Below are 7,654 nucleotides of genomic sequence, written 5' to 3' on the forward strand. Positions count from 1 at the left end.
CTGAAGTGACAGGAAGCAGCACTTCCTGCTTGCGTCACGTGAGCGTATTGCGCGCTGGTTGGGCACGTGGTAAGAACCCAGTGAGCATGGCGGGAACTTAGTGAGCGTGGCGGGAGCCTGATCACATGCGTGTTATGACCGTAGTTAAACCCGATTGGACACAGTGATATCGTAGCGATATCAAGGGACGTACGCAGTAAAGGCTTGGTAGATACGTAGCAGTGGAGGGATTTCGCAATTCCATCACGTCTCCACTACGTCCTCAAAAATTTTATGAACGTGTTGAGAACCTGCTGCGCGTAGTAAGGACCGCCTCTGGTGTGATGGGGCCTTGACACGGAGAGTTTATCCCTGTCAGTGACGCACAGCAAACTTGTCTCGGGAGCCTCGCTCGTCTCCTCTCCACCTCCCCTTCCCCCGCTGTTCCCCACACTCTCATCACTCGCCTTTTAAATCTCATTGATGTTTACTTGATTGATTGATAAGTTTATTGTTATAGCAGTGTATACACCATCGAACTGTTGTCAATTTACGTATGAATGAACCTAACAAATTACCAGCTTATGTATCTATCTATCTACACACAAGCATGTAGATATCTCCACCAGCACCGCCAACACCCACACCTGCCCACCTTCGCCATCATGAACGGCAGTGTGTCAGTTTACACAATACTACTAGTATTTCCATGCCACTATATTTTAGCATCATATCACCTCAGACGCTGGTCAACAAGACGAGACACAGCAAGGAGACCAGACCAGACGACACGAGAGAGAGAGAGAGAGAGAGAGAGAGAGAGAGAGAGAGAGAGAGAGAGAGAGAGAGAGAGAGAGAGAGAGAGAGAGAGAGAGAGAGAGAGAGAGAGAGAGAGACACACACACACACACACACACACACACACACACACACACACACACACACACACACACAGCTATGGGCGGCGTCAACAGCTCCACACCCACTGCCACCCATATTTGTCCCGCCCATGCATGCTCACGCCCAAGCTTCCCCAGTCAGCCCATACGCCTCCGCAGCCGCCCTCACTATATAATGAAGTGACTCAAGACACACAGATCCACGTGTTCCGGAGAAAACTGACGTCTGGCAGGCGACATGTGACACCTTCCTAGTACAGCCTGTCCATCCCGTCTCTGTCGCATCACCGTCCCATCACTAATGACTCTGTGGCACCATTAATAACTACCTTTCACATCCACTCACTCCCACACGTCACGTCACCCCTTCAGTGCATTATTATACAGCTTTCTATTAAATTATCCGCCCCATTACCGTCCCATCACTGTCTCATCATGTTTGTTACCTCCACTCTATTAATAGACTCACCCTCTCACTGAGCAGGTGGAGCTGGTGGACTAGGTGAGGCAAGTGGGGCGGTCACCGTGTTCACAGGTCTCGTGTCTGGTGAGGAAATGGACGTCTGGTAGCTGATTGTGGTGGTGATGATGGTGGTGGGCAGTTGCCAAATAGAAATATTCTAAATCACCAGATCCACCTTGAAAAGCCGCAAAAAGGTCGCTAAATCATTGTTGTACATGCTACAAATGTTCCTAGACGAAGTAATTGGCTTGACTTACACATAGGCTAATCAGTATAGGGCCCCGTTGACTCTAATGACCGTTTATCCCTCCCAGTGACGCAGAGCAAACTTGTCATGAGAGCCACGCTCGCCACCGTCTCATCACTTGCCTTTTAAATCCGATTGATGTTTAATTGATTGATTGATAAGTTTATTGTTGTAACAATGTATACACCATCGAACTGTTGTCAGTTTCCCTGTGAATGAACCTATCAAATTACCAACTTATCTATCTATCTATCTACACACAAGCATGTAAATATCTCCACTAGCACCGCCAACACCCACACCTGCCCACCTTCGCCATCATGAACGGGAGTGTGTCAGTTTACACATTACTACTAGTATTTCCATGCAACTATATTGTGGCATCATATCACCTCAGACGCTGTGGCGCCATGCAGCAAATTGTTGACTAATTTCGCTTCACTTGCAAACCAGATATTGTTTTGCATCTCTTTCAACTGATAGGAAAACAAGTCGATACATTATGCATTTTATTATATCAAGAGATATTGTGTTGCCATTAGAAATATATAGGAGTATCATTCACAAGATATCGTCATATCATTAGGTATAAAAAATAAATGCAAGTAACAAAAACTGCACCACGTTACAAGACACTGGCCAGACACTTAAATTAAGTATTGCATTGAAAGACTCACAAAACATCATCTCGGGAAACACGTAACAATACCTTTGTGCTTCACAACAGGAATGATGAGTGAAAGAGGAATCGTGACCCAAGAGGTTACCTTCCTCTCTTAGTCTACACTCTCCTTCCTTAAATACTATATACATATGTACACCGTACACTCCTATTACAATGCTATGCATAACTTCTAAATATTACCGTTTTCTGCTGGTGTAGATAAGGCATTGCAAAAAACCATACCCGCTACATATCTACAACTGTCTACAAATTCTACAAATTTATCAACCCAATCTACAAATGGTCAATGATATACACTACACCAGTGATGAAGATCTGTGGCCAACCTTCAGAACTTTATTGGTACGTCTCCAAGAATCACCCTTTTCTTCTTTCTCTTCCTTTTTTTTCCTCCTCTTGTTCCTTTGGCAACACCTGCAGTAGTAGCAGTCTGGTGTCTGTTGTATGTCATGCACGCTCACTCCAAAAACTTGCCTCACTTCTTTGGCGTTAGTAGTACTGAATCCTGGAACAAGAGATGGAACAATATTGAAATGGCGTCCTCCTCAATGCCTGTTGTCTTGTAGTACACAGGGTTGGGAAAGGAATTGTGGATGATGTAACGATAAGGATGGTATGTTAAGGAGAGCCAAGGTGGATCGGGTTTGCGTGAGTGGCTCTGTAGACCTAAGGAGGAAAACTGCCGTACCAAACCCATAATACCAAAACAATTGTTCAGTTTACTGTCCATATCAATTTGGAACACTGCCGAACCTGTTATAATGGTCAACAATTTGAAATCATTGAAACTAGCTTTGTCAAATCCCCTTGGATACTGCCAACATGAAAAACCTCATAGTATCAATAAACGCACTTACAATTCACTACAAGCACACATTATGCACCAATACTGACACCACACCACAAAACACACCATACACAACTGACACACACACAAACAACTTAAATCACTCAAAACTAACCCAAAACACCCTGCAACACCTCAAAATATAAAAAGCTCACCCAAAACACATTACAGACACCCAAGTTACCAATATCATCCCTAGACACACACACACACACACACACACACACACACACACACAACACAACACACACACACACACACATACACTACACTAGAGAGAGAGAGAGAGAGAGAGAGAGAGAGAGAGAGAGAGAGAGAGAGAGAGAGAGAGAGAGAGAGAGAGAGAGAGAGAGAGAGAGAGAGAGAGAGAGAAACAAATCTTAACAGAAAAACAAGAACAACAACAAAAAAAGAACAACACAACTTTCCTTTACTCCTTTATCAAGGGCAGAACACGGAGACACAGGCTTGCCCGACTTTAGTGAACAGCGGCGGGCAGTCAGTGTGATGCAAGGTGTAGGTAATCTGCGCCGTGAATTGACCGCCCACAGCCTCCGCCACGTCCACCTCATTCTGCCTGTCGTCACCTGGGAACGAAGCGGGTAATCAATGATAAAGAACACTTGTTATGAGGGCCCACTGACACTGAGCTAGCCTGTTGAGGGCCTCAAAACATACTCAAAAATCCTTGCAGAGGCCCAATTCATTCTTACACACACCCACGACAAACCACACATACCCAAACCCTCTTAAAAAACTCAATAACATTCCAAAACATACTAAGAAAACACAGAACAGGTGAAAATACCTCCAAACTCACTAGAAACACCCAATATTTAATGAAATATCTTCCACACACACCCAAAAGACCACTAAAACCCACCCCACCACTTATAACACTCAGAACACCACCCAATTCCTCAAAGTTCTCCCAAACCACACTCAAAACATGCTAATACTCACACACACCTCAATCCACTCCCAAAATACGTAAAATATACCTAAAAGATCTAACATATACTGAAAACAAACGAAATGAACCCCAAAGCATATTTATAACACTCCAAACAGCTTGGAACATTAATGAACAAGCTTAAAATACCCCAAATCTATCCCAAAACCAACAGTATGCATTATAAAGAACTTACCTAAATATTACACCTTGGCTCCTTCTCTTATTCCACCTTTATTTCTCATTTCTTCTTCATCCTTCTCCATTGTTACTCCTTCTTCTTCCTCCTCCTCCTTCCATCCACACGTCTGAGCCTAGAAACACATCAAAACACTAGATATTAGACAAAATATTCAGGAAATGGAGGGTGACTTAAGTATTATGGCTTTGCTGCTGCTCCTCTTCCTCCTCCCTTTCTCCTCTCTTCCTCTTTATCCTCCTTTATTTCAACTTTCTTCCTCTTTCTGCTACAATTATCTAAACATCTGAACCTAGAAACCCACGAAAACACGTAGAAATCACTAGATATTAGGCAAAATATCGACGAACTGTGGATTTGGAAAATTGGCGCCAGCCACTACCTGGGTGGGCTGTGGTCATCCGAGAGAGAACGGGAACGGGGTGACTCGGCTAAATTACGTAAATCATTTCATTTCAAAATGACTTTTAGAAAAACGAAGCCACGGCCAAACGCTTGTTATTTTATGACGTGATAAATACTTAAACTAATTTTCAAAATATCAAAATATCTCCAGCTTAACTGGTTTTTAAAAAGGTCTAAATTAAGTACGTTAAAAGTACAAAACATTTTAACCCATAAATCTCTTAAAACGTCCTATAAAGTCAAGCCATTTTCACTTGGCGTGTATTTTATCACATTTCAGGGAGTCTGAGCTATCTTTTAGGGCCTTCTACAGCGTGTTAGACCGAGAAGCAGAAACGTGAGCAAATAAAATAAAGAAAAATAAGAGCTTTATACAACAGCACCAAACACCATTTCAAAGTCCACATATTTCACTCAATAGATTGATTACACGCTTAAAAGAGTATAACCGACTTTTGACACCATAATGGCTCAGTTATACCTTGAAATGAAAAAGCTCAAAATTCCAAGTGGGAAATTTTGAGCGTTAAAAAGCCTTTAACATACGCCATAAAACACCACTAAACGCCACATATTTACCCAGCACAGGCGCGGAACACACTTCAAACACAACGAAACATTTATAGAAACCATAAAAACATACCATGGAAGCGCAATATTACCGTCAGGAAATATTGGAAAAAAAGTATTTGACCCAACTGGCTGGTGACGGGTGGGTGAGGGCGGGTGTAGGGTGTTGGCTAGGGGACCGTCGGGGGAAGCGGCCTGGAGGCAACACCGGCGGCGGGACATCCATATATAGCCTTTATCATCTCACCAAACCAAAATTAAGCCACAGAGAGAAATTTTGACTAGACTAAATGAAATGTTAGACTGGTGGCTACCTTGTGACACATGTTTGGCCGAGGGTAAGTGAAGGAAACAAATATGAGAGGGTAATACAGACGCCTTGCTCTTTTATGCTCCTTATACCATTACTTGAAAATATTTGCGTACTGTTTTCACTCTCATATGTAAAGAAAACCTAACATTAAGTGAATAGCCTTATAAATACCTTTAATACACGAAGATTAGGCAGTATGGAGTGTTGTGGTGAAGGCTTGCTGCTGGTGGTTGGTACTTCTTGAAAACTGTCGGTAATATAGCAACACTTCACTTTATTTGTGTGTGTGTGTGTGTGTGTGTGGGTGTGGTGTGTGTGTGTGTGTGTGTGTGTGTGTGTGTGTGGGTGTGGGTGTGCATGGGTCAGTATAGCCCACCGCCACAACTGTGTTCACCACCACCACCGCTAAAAGACTACTGCCGTAGCAAAAGATTGTCTGTGAAGACAGGACGCATGTATATATATGTTTATGATAAATATCTGTTACTAAATCTCTTATTAATGAGACGCTATGCTTATACAAATACCACATGTCGATTTATTGGTTATTGTGACATCTTCCTCTTCGTTATCGTGTCCAGCTTTTGTTATTTGTCAAAGCAGGAAATATTAAATTGTATCTTGTTGTACAGCGAGTGTGGCAACTCCGCGAGGCAATAAACAAGGTGCTTAAAAGGCAGACTGTACTATTTTTTCATTCACCATTTCTACCGCCTGATATACGAGTATTTCTGACAATAAACCAGGGTGACAGGACACTAAGTAGAGGAATATAGACTTTTTCTATCTACATGCACATCTATATTGTTAATTATTTACGAATTTATTGGCTAGACATAAATTAGATAGGATAAACAGAGATAGTGAAAAGATTAAAAGATTTCCAGGTGCAAATAGGAGAAATAAGATTAGGATTCCAAATAAGGAGACAGCATCTAGGAAGGTACAGGACTTAAATGTTTTTATGTAAATGCCAGGAGTCTTAGGAACAAGAAGGACAGTTATCTAGTTATATAGTTGAGGAGGACCTAGATGTTGTATGTGTAACAGAGGCATGGGTAAATGAGGAAAAGTTTAAAAATAGGAAAGAATATGAAGTAGATGGATACATTATGTATTTACACCAGAGAATTGGTAGGATACAGGAGTAGTTATTTATGTAAAAAATCCTTCATTTCCAGTCAGGTTAATGGTATTAAGGTAGATAACAGAGTAGAGTCCTTATGGCTGGATGTTAGAGTAAACAAAAGTAAGGTTATTAGAGTAGGAGCTTTTTATAGGCCACCTAACCAGTCAGCAGATGTAGACAACCTTATGGTAGATGAGATAAATAGGGGTACTAGTCAGACAATTATCTTAGGGATTTTAATCTTAAGTCAGTAAACTGGGAGAGGATGGTAGGAGATGCTAGTGAAAATAAGTTTATGGAAAGTTTTCAGGATAACTATTTAGTGCAGATGGTAGATAAACCTACTAAAAGGTTTTAGACATAGTACTAACAAATATTGAGCATTGTTTAAAGGAAGTTGAGGTAGGAGAGACTTTAGCAAACAGTGACCATCATATAATTAGATTTATCATTAATTCCAGTAGGGATAATATAGCAATAAGACTAGAGTCCCAAACTATCAGAAAGGCAATTATGGTAGGTTACGTCAGTTATTAGGAGAGGTAAACTAAGATAGTTTTGGAATTAAAACTGCACAGGAGATGTGGGATATTTTTAAGGTTGTAGTAAATATAGTGATGCAGTGTATCCCTTACAAAGATATAAGGCAGAGAAACAGGAAGCCATTATGGTGGACTCATGAGATAGGTAGCCAGATCAGAGAGAAGAAGAGGGCATACAGAGAGTTGCAGAAAAGTGGGAAGATGTAGATTTGATTAGGTACAGACAGGTCAGAGATGATTTGAGTAAGGTTATAAAAAAGTAAAAGACAGGCAGAGATAAAACTAGCTAGAGCTAGTAAAGATCCCAAAAATTATATAGTTATTACAAGGTCAGTGATAAAAGAAATAAGGATAGGATTGGACCACTCAGAAAAGATGGTGTAGTAGTGGATCAAAATGAAGACATAGTAGAATTATTGAATGA

This window comes from Portunus trituberculatus, chromosome 11, assembly GCF_017591435.1.
Source record: "Portunus trituberculatus isolate SZX2019 chromosome 11, ASM1759143v1, whole genome shotgun sequence".
In the NCBI taxonomy this organism is placed as follows: domain Eukaryota; kingdom Metazoa; phylum Arthropoda; class Malacostraca; order Decapoda; family Portunidae; genus Portunus; species Portunus trituberculatus.